This window comes from Akebia trifoliata, chromosome 13, assembly GCF_017979445.1.
Source record: "Akebia trifoliata isolate Shusen 1 chromosome 13, ASM1797944v1, whole genome shotgun sequence".
In the NCBI taxonomy this organism is placed as follows: Eukaryota; Viridiplantae; Streptophyta; class Magnoliopsida; order Ranunculales; family Lardizabalaceae; genus Akebia; species Akebia trifoliata.
The window spans coordinates 20046252-20056561 of record NC_141387.1 but is presented as its reverse complement, the minus strand read 5'-3'; positions in this window follow the sequence as shown (position 1 = coordinate 20056561).

Below are 10310 nucleotides of genomic sequence, written 5' to 3'. Positions count from 1 at the left end.
GTAATCTCTTAGTGACTTATCAATATCATCAACGGGATGGTTGAAAGTATATTTTCCTATGTCGTTGAAGTGTATTTAGGGTATCAACATCATCAGCAATAACTTATCCAATGCATCTCTATGTTCCAATGCCTTATAATGAAACTTATTATCTCTAGGATGTTGTTGTAAAAAATTGATGAATATTATTAATAGATATTTATTGATATCTTTATAAAAAAAATGAAACTAAATATATTAAAAAATATTTATTATCATTTCTTAGTCAAATCCACCATTCATCACTCATGATAATAGAATAGATGCTCCAATTGATTCTAGTTACACTCATTAGATTGGATCAAGTCTTCCAATCTAATTTTGTTTTGTTCTAATAGTTTTTGAATTGTTTTTGTTCGAATTTATATACCATTCTTTTGAGAAATTTATTTCAATAAAACTTCCATCCTAACTTGTCTAAAGTGGGCCCATTCTTACGACCTTAAGCTACTGCTTCAGTACATACTTCAATAAAGTTCTTGTGTAAATACGGGATCCAATTTGCTTTATCTTTGTCATTTTGTGTTGTAACTTGCTTGTCCTTGTTCATATTTGTTGGTTCAGAAGACATCTTGAAATGAAAAACAAATAAATAAAAAACAAAAATGTGAAAGAAAAATCTAAATTAATAAATAAATAACATAACATAACTTCGTAGAAACAAAAATGCATTCATACTAATGCACTATTAATATCACTAATGGGGAAAAAAATCAGAAACCTACAAATCAAATTGGGATGAAATAATTGAATCTATGATGCAAATCTACCTAGATAAATTAAAAATCTACCATTTTGAGATAATAATAATAATCAATGGTCAGCATCGAAATCGTAGAAAATGCATTTAAATATAGAAGAAAATGCATGAAAAATTGATATAAAGAGTATGAGTGGGCAATGATCAATTCGCTTGACTCAAATAGTCCACATATCACATCAAATCCTTAATTCTGGGTCTCGTATAACTTTGGGCCTCAGCTTCCCAATGGAAGTGTCCAAGTAACATTAATATGTTATGTGGATGGTTGAAGATGGACGTAATTATAAAAAGATTTGGTACCATACCAACATCAATGGATTTAAACTTTGAGATCACCGATTAGGTGGCTCCTCCCCAATAGGAACACAACACACTTTTTTCCATGTGAAATCGCCTCGACCCGTTTTTCACCAAATTGTGGATAGGGGTCCGATTAGTAAATTGGGGACTTTTAGGGAATAAGGAGTCGCCACCTAGTTTAGGTCTAGGAACCAAAAATAACTCCAAAATGGATCGGGTCGGTCCACGGATTAGAGAAATGGGTAAGGGGTCAGATTACGGGTTTCGGAAGGTGTTAGGCACCGAACCCGCCCGATTGAGATGATCGGTCTCTACTACGATCAAAACTGTCCTACGGTCAACGGGTAGAGATTAAAGTCAAGATTATAGTCCAATCATCGTCACCATCATCATCAAATTCTATCAAATGTGTTAAACAAATCTGAAGGCCAATATTCCCCAAATATCATATAATTTCTCGAATTTCGCATAAAGATGGGAATATTTGAAAAAGCCTTAATTTCGGTCTATGCTTCAAAGTACACATGGCAACATTTCAATTACAAATCCAAAAATGTGAAGATTTTTCAAATCGACTAAAATAGGAATTGTGAAAACTTTCTAAAATGGAAAATTGGGAATATGAAACTTCTAATTTGGGAATCCATGAAATTTCTAAACTAAAAATTAGAAATTTCCTAAATTGGGAGATTATAAAAATATGAGAAGCTACCGAATTGGAAACTTAGAAAAATAATCTTCTCGAAATAGAAATTTTCAAATATGAGAGTCCCAAATTAGAAATTTGCTAAAGGATTTTCCAAATTAGAGAATTATCATTATTGGGTTTCCCAAATTAGACATTTACAAACATTAATTTTGCAGAAATAGAAAATCATGATTGTAGAAAAAATCACCAAATCAATGAAAAACTCATAAATCTCTAAAATTGGCAAATTGTGAACTTCCAAGAATCTATTTTGCCACGTGAATTCTTCGTATTTCGCATAATCCTATGTCCATAAGATCAATGAGTCAACTCAAATCCTTTTGTATAAATAAAATCCGGCTTTAAACCCCTAATGTACGCCCCAAATCAATGAATTAACTCAAATCCTTTTGTATAAACAAAATCCGACTTTAAACCCCCAATGCACACCCCAAATCAGTGAGTTACCACGACTCATTTTATTAAAAAAATTGATTTTGAAATTCCAATGTGCATAGAAATCAGTTAGTTAACTCACGTGGCAACTTTATTAAAAATCAATTTTGAAATTCCAATGCACATGCAAATCAGTGGGTTGACTCACGTGACAACTTTATTAAACAAAATGATTCTTGAAATTCCCACACACATACAAATCAGTGAGTTGACTCATGTGGCAACTTTATTAAAAATTCAATTTTGAAATTCCCATACTCACACAAATCAGTGAGTTGACTCACGTGGCCACTTTATTGATAAATCACTTTTGAAATTCCCATACTCACACAAATCAGTGAGTTGACTCATATGGCCACTTTATTAAAAATTCAATTTTGAAATTCCCATACTCACACAAATCAGTGAATCAATTCAATGTCCATTTTATCGAAAGATCCAATTTTGAATTCCCAATGTGCACAAAAAATCAACGACTTAGCCCACGTGTTAATTTCATTAACAAACTTGGTTTTTATCTTGATTTCACAAATATGAAACATGCACTTAATTAAGGTTTCCAAAAATTCCAGCATTAATATTCCAAATTAAGTTAATGTGTGTAAGCTTCACGCATAGACTAAGAGTGGACATGAATGCTCAATCAAAATGATAATTAATATGAACATTATAGCAAACTAAGTCGAATAAGAAAATTCAAAATAAAAATCAGCAATCAAATTGATGCCACGTTTAAAACACATAAAGGCATACCTTGATTATTAAGAACAGAAGTCCCTCCAAATCCTTGGTTATTGTGATTCCTTCAAAGAACTCGAAAGCTCGACTTCTCTAGAGGAACGTGGTAATGATGACTCGAAAAAATCTTGAGTAGAACCGGGATCAAAGGAGCCTTGAGAACACAATATGAGAGGTGTCCGTGATGGGGCTGCTATGAGTATGATAAGAATGAGCAAGCTAAAATGGCTGCTGTTCATATGAGAAGGGAAGAGAGGAGGTGAAGGAGGGGCTGTTTTACAGGCTGAAGCTAAGTGAATAGGGCTGAAACATGTGATGAAGGAGGGGGTATTTGGGGCTGCCGTAAGGACTATAAATGGAGGCTGAAATAGTGCTGATGGAGAGGGCATGTGGGACTATTAATGGGGCTATAATGGACAGTGGGGTTGCTGATTTAGTGGAGAGCAAGAAAAGGCAGCAAGGTGCTGCTACGTTGGGGTGTAAAAAAAGGGAGAGAAGATGTTTGATGATAGCACGTGAGGAAGAATGAACTACAAAGGGAGAGCACGACTAAAGTGTGCTCCTTCCACTTCTCTCTCTTTCTTCTCTTGTTTTTCTGATTCTTTCCTCTTTGGCTTTGATTTGTATTTTTTCTCCTTCTTTGTTGTTTTCCTTTTAGATAGAGAGGGCATAAGAGTGGTCGTCTGAGTATTTGGAGAAGGTCATGAAATGAGGGTGAGGCAGAGGGGTGATGATTGAGAGAAGAATGATGAAGGGTAGCTACTGTATATATGGTGAAGGGAGAGGTTTATGATGGATAGCAAAGGAAGGTGATTGGAAGTCTGTGCGTAATCAATGAAGAGGGTAAAGAGGTGCAGCAAGGGACGAGAGTGTTGCTGGCAGCAATGGAGTAAGGGTGTTGGTGCAACCAAAAGAAAAGAAATCTGACAAAGGGAAGGGTAGAATGTGAGGAGATGAGGGCTGAGAGAGGGACGTTGCAAGGAGTTAGAGAGTCAATGGAGAAGAAGCCCTTTTGTTGCTTCCAAAAATCGTCAGACTTCTCCTTTTTTTCTTTGAAGAATCAGCCAATGTGCACCCTTCTTTCCAAAAGAAAGCCTCCCCCTTTCTCAAGAGGACGTATGGTTCCTTTAATAGACAATAATTTCTAATTTTTTTCCTCCTCTATTATTTCTCTTTATTTCCTTTTTGATGTTTTCTTTTACTTGCTTTTATATTTGTTTCTTCTTTTTTGATTTTATTTGATTTTATTTGTTTATTCTTGCTAACTTTGTTGACCGAACCTAGGAAGGTAGAGATTTTACTTCTAATCTTTTTTGGGCTTCATAGAGAAGGTGATCCCATGCATGGCATAGGTTTTTAGTTTAAATTTATCGGTTAGATTGATTCGTTGGCTAGTTTGTTTTAATTTCAATTTGAACGTTGATTGGTTGATTTGGATTTTAATTTAAAATTTATTGGTTGATTTGAATGTCGATTAGTCGATTTTATTTTTGGTTGGTTGATCGCTTTTAATTTACATGTTGATTGGTCCATTAGAGTTTGATTTAAATATTATCGATTGCTTGGATTTTTATTTAAACGTTGATGGGTTGATTAAATTTTGGTTTAAAGTTTTCAAATTAATTGTTTAAATTTTGAATCAGATTTTAATTGTTTAATTTTGAAATAAATTTTAAGTTTTAATTTTTTAATTTTGAATTAGATTTTAATTGTTTAATTTTAAGTTTTAATTTTTTAATTTTGGATTAGATTTTAACTGTTTAATTTTAAATTAAATTTTAAGTTTTAATTGTTTAATTTTAATTTGATTTTAATTTTTGTTATATTTTCCTAAGGATCGAGATTTCTAAGTTGGGTTTGGAGGTCGAGGGGCATTTTGGTTATTTTTTGATTTTTTTTATAAATTTCTCTGATTTCATTGATTTGAGTCCCGTTAGACTCGAAATCCTATTCTGAGTACAATGAAGGTACTTTCGAGACTTTTCGAAGGTCCAAAATTCATAAGAGGTATTTTTGTCATTTTTTTTTGTCCATTTGGGTGAATTTTGGCGTTGAGTTTCTTTCAATTGCAATGTGATTATTTCTAAGTCTCGAGGTTATATTTTTCTTGCGTAGCGAAGTCTCTAAGTTATCCAAATGTGTAACGAACCTAAGCGTACATGCTTGCTAAGTCGAGTATACGGTGTAGCGATCTTAAGCGTGCATAATTCTATGTCGCGTGTCAAGGAGAAAGAGTAGAATAAAATTAGAACATAGAGGGAATTGGAAGGAGACTTCTCACAAGCTTTCGAGTTCTTTTACGCTCATCATTAGGAATCCATAGCAACCGGGTGACGGATCACCAAGTCAGGCGGATGCAAAAATGGGGTGTCTACAGATGCCCCTCTTTGGCATAGGGTGGAAGCAAACTAGATGTCAAATCTATTTTGATAGATAGTGCGACATCCGAATGCCAAAGTCAATGACATTTCATTTTTTTAGCTTGATTTGGTAGTTCATCGGGGTGTCCAGATCCTTGAAGGTAAGTTCTCCCTGGACTAAAGTTGTCAAATCCTCGAATTGAAAAGTTCTCCTTGACTTATGTAAAAGTGCACGTGTGTGCAATGTTGTGATGCTCACAGAATAGTCTGTTGAATCATTGAGATTAAACCTTCCTCGATAACAACAAATGTTAGGTCCTAGAGATCTTCTCTCGCTGACGATGATGATTTAGATTGAAATGCACATATACAATAAAAACACTCATATGATATTAAATTATGGAATTCTAAACAACGAGATAATTAAAATCATAACATTATCAGAATCAGGTGATGTAAGAACTTCATTAAATCCTATTGAATTTTTTTTTTTTTTTTTTCAGAGTTCACAAAAATTTGAGTCTCGCTCATCAAACCCAAGCTTATTGGAGCCACGTTTCTCGGATTGAGGTTTGTAGGAACTTAAAAAATCCTATTTCAAATGGTTGGAGTCTCGTTTCTCGGACTCGAACTGAGGTTTATAGGAACTTAAACAATCCTGTTAATGTTGGAGTCTCGTTTATCGGACTCGAATTAAGGTTTACAGGAACTTAAACAATCCTGTCGATGTTGGAGTCTTGCTTCTCGAACTCGAACTAAGGTTTATAGGAACTTAAACAATCCTGTTAATTCATTCTATGATCTAAAAAAAGTTGGAGTCTCATTTCTCAGACTCTGGCTAAGGTTCACAAGAACTTAAATAATCCTGTCACAGTTGGAGCCTTGCCTATCGAACTCAAACTGTTAGAGCCACGCTTCTCGGGCTAAGGTTTGTAGGAGCTTAAACAATCCTGTTAATTCATTTTATGATTCAAAAAAGGTTAGAGTCTCGTTTCTCGGACTCAAACTTGTTGGAGCCACGCTTCTCGGGCTTGGGTTCGTAGGAACTTAAACAATCCCGTTAACTCATTTTACAATTTAAAGGAGTTGGAGCCTCGTTTCTCGGACTCGAACTCAATGGAGCCACGCTTCTCGGGCTTAGATCAATTAAAGATTCAGTATTATCGAACTCAACGATTGAGAGATTGGCCTTTTATTGGCTTATCATGCATCTGGATTCATAATTATGATTGGGCTTCGCTGGACCTTTAAGCTTTTGAATAAGATTTTTCTTTTTGATCATGGGATCAAGAATGCAAATTTTAGAATCAAAATTATTCTCAAAAATGCCCCTATCTGGAACTTGACTATGAAACTGATAGAATGGATTACACTTGGAAAGTGGATGAGAAGTTACGGACTTTGACAGATAGAAAAAACGACCTTCCTTTAAATGTTTAAGACTCTTAAGATTATCATATGTGCAATAAGGAATTGATCATTTTCTTTCGAATTTCTTTTTGAAAAATGCTTCAGCTGAACTTTGAAAAATATCAAAATATAAGATATTCCACTTTAAAGTGGTCAATGATTCTACATTTCTCATTGGCAGACACTACTAAAGATCTTGCAATGTTCAAATGAAAAGCTTCTGAGTTTCTTCGACTTCAACATTGTCACTGTCAACTATGAGCTCTCAACTGAAGAATGAATATTCTAACTTGAACGATTTTCTACATCTTCCAGCTTCTGTGTAAGCTTTTTTTCTGACTTTTCTTTCTCGGTGGGATCTTTCCTTCCATTTGACGATGCCCTAATTTTTGCCTAGATCACCTCTTCAGGTTTTCAATCTAGCGGGCTTTGTTTTTCTTTTTCTGAAGATGCCTTGATTTTTACCTAGGTTGCCTTTTCAGGTTTTCAACCTAGTAGGCTTGCTTTTTTTTTTTTTTTTTTTTTGTTATGTCCTAACTTTTGCCTAAGTCGTCCTTTCGAATTTTCAACTTAGCGGACTTCTTTCTTTTTGATGATCTCGGATACTTAACTTGATAACCTTTGGTTCTCTGGACCTTAACCAAATCAATTAACATTCAGGAGGACTTAATAGGTGGGTTTAGGATATGGTTCAGAAAGAAAGGGTATAAGGCTCAACTTCCCAAAATGCCCCTAGTATGGCATTATCCCTTTTTGATAACTCTTTTGAGTCTCTCTCCTTCTAATGCCCCTAGTTAGGCATTTTTTTTGTCATCATTTTTTTTATTCTTCTTTTTTTCAATGCCCCTAGTTTGGGTTTCTTATCTTTTCCTTCAATTCTTTTGATTCTTTTTTTCTAATGCCCATTGTTTGGTACTATTTTCTTTTGCACATTTCAATAGGGAGTTTTTCCTTTCGATGACACTTTCCTTGAGAGAATGTATATTTTATTTTTTTGTTGTGACCGGGCCTGAAGTAACTTCTCAGGTTGCCTACGTACCCCAAATCTTTCTTTTCTCTCTTGGGATCATGTCAAAATGTAGTTCATACAAGATTTCCCTCCCAAGGTTAGTTGGTATGGTTTATGAAGAAAAAGGTTATTGAATTTATTTAATTTTTTTTTGTTAAGGCTGCGAGAGGCTAGAGAAGGTTACATTTTTCTTGGTAAGATAAGCAAATGGTTCGACCGAAGAAGGCTTCCTTTAGTGAAAGTTACTTAATTTGGTCAAGATCCTAGGAACCTGGTATCTTGGTTGCTTTGTTGAATGAGATCTTCTTTTGAGAATGAACCACCTTCAATCTTCTTTTGTAAAATTGAATATGACTAAGTTTTCTGCATTTGACTATTCAGTTTTTCTAGGACTCCGAGAAAATCTTTTGTCATTTATGATGGATCATTTCCTACGAATCTTGGTACCTTTGTCGATGGTTTCAACTACATCATTCTTGATGATCTTTGACTTTGAAGTTCACTCTCGACTGTAAGTCCTGGTCCATTTTGGTGCAATTCGTTCTGATGAAAGGTAAAATGGTGTTCGCATTTAACATATCCTCATAAGGCCATCTGAGAATACTGTAGAATTTCTTAAATGAGTTCATCATTTTCTCATGTTCTTTTGAGGATAATGTAGTACCAGTTTGCACTTCTTGAGTATACTCTCCTATTCCAATATTTATCAAGTTCAATTAGTGAGCTCTGAGTCATTCTTCATGTTAGATTTTATGTTCACATTATTATTGCACGCATGATAATCAAAAGCTTCTTTACTTTATTGGAATAAAAAGGCATAGACCTACCAATTTGACTAAAAGTTAAAAATTAATAAATCCTAACACAATAGAACTGACCAATTGAATTTAAAGACTGACGCAATTGACACTTAAGCAAAAACTCAAAAATGGATATGACTCTGAATGGAAAGGCACAACGTTGGGGTCTATGCCACTTTAGATATCTTCACAAGGGATGATTCAGGCTCGTTCGTTTTTGCCATACCTTCATGTTCTAATTTAAGCTTGTTTGATGTCGGATAACACATTGCTTCAATACTCTCTTTGCTTTTCAATTCTGTCACTGTCTCAGGGCAGATGGACCTATTCTGGCATAATAAAGATGCACTATCAAGACCAATCAAGCAGATAAAAGAAGCTGGGTCAACTGAATCGGGTTTGGACATGGATATTAGATTCAGAGTAGGAGGGGGTTGATTTTAAAAGGTAGGCAAAGAGTTAATTTTGACATTAGGCGCGGTAGGAGCGGGTATGGTAACTTTTCCTTGTTCAATAAGGTCTTGGATAGCATGACGGAGGGTAATGCACCTATCAAGAACATGGCGGGGCATTTGATGGAATTCACAGAATTGCCCATTGTCCATGTTTGGAGGGAGAGGGTTAGGCAATTGCTTAGGTTGTAACGGTGTCAACAGTCCCCTTTTCATCAATTTTTGATAGGCAACACTAAGGGACATCCCGAGATTAGAGAATTGTCTCCTAGGCTTGGCTTGTGAGGATTGAGGAGCTAGGGCAAAAGAGGTGTTGGTCACTTGTAAGGAATTTGCACTGGGTTTAAAGTGTTTGGATTTTGACTCGGACGAGTTACCAAAGAGTCTTGAAAAGTAGGCATCCTCGACTTGGTTTCCGACTTCAAGAAGGGATTGAAAGGTAGGCAAGTATTGAGGCATCAAGTACTTGGCGTAATTGGGAGTAAGATTCCTGAGGATGATCTTAACTTGCTTTTTTTCTTGAGGTCGATCCCATAACTGAGCGGCTTTAGCTCTCCATTGAGCAATGAATTCTGTGAAGGTTTCCCCGGGCTTCTGCTTAGTCTTTTCTAGATCTCTTCTTGTGAGTTCAATGTTCGTGTTAAAGGAATATCAACCAATGAACTCTTTCATCAATTCGTGCCATATTCTTACTCGAGACAAGTCTAGTGACATTAACCAGCGTAAGGCAGGACCTGTAAGGGTTCTCTGAAAAAGTTGGGCCATCTGTTCTTCACTCAGACCCTGAGACTGCATGATGCCGATATATATTTTCAAATGAGTCCTAGGGCATCCAGTTCCATCAAATTTATCCATATCTGGCATTGTAAACTCTTCTGACAGACGGACTGTAGAAAATAATGTCATTGCCCCTAATCCAAGTGCGAGATCGTCAGGGTCCTTGATATTCTTCAATGCAATTTCTACTTGAGTTATTCGATGAGCTAATACAGGGTCAATAGGCACTTGATCTTCTTCAAAATCTTCAACCAGGTCAAACACGGCCTGAGTTCTATAACTTTATCTTTTCTCTTTTCAGTCTTCACGGCCTCAATTTGTGTCTGGACAGGAGCAATAATCTACGCTTGAAAGAAATCCAAAATCTGACGGAGTGTTGCTTCATCCATGATACTTGGTTCTTCTTGTGGCAATGATCGACTACTTGGGCTTGACAAAGGTACTCTGGCGAGACAACTCTTTTCACAGACCCAAAGTGGCATAGTTGGTTTAGAACGCCTAGGAGCAATTATTACCTA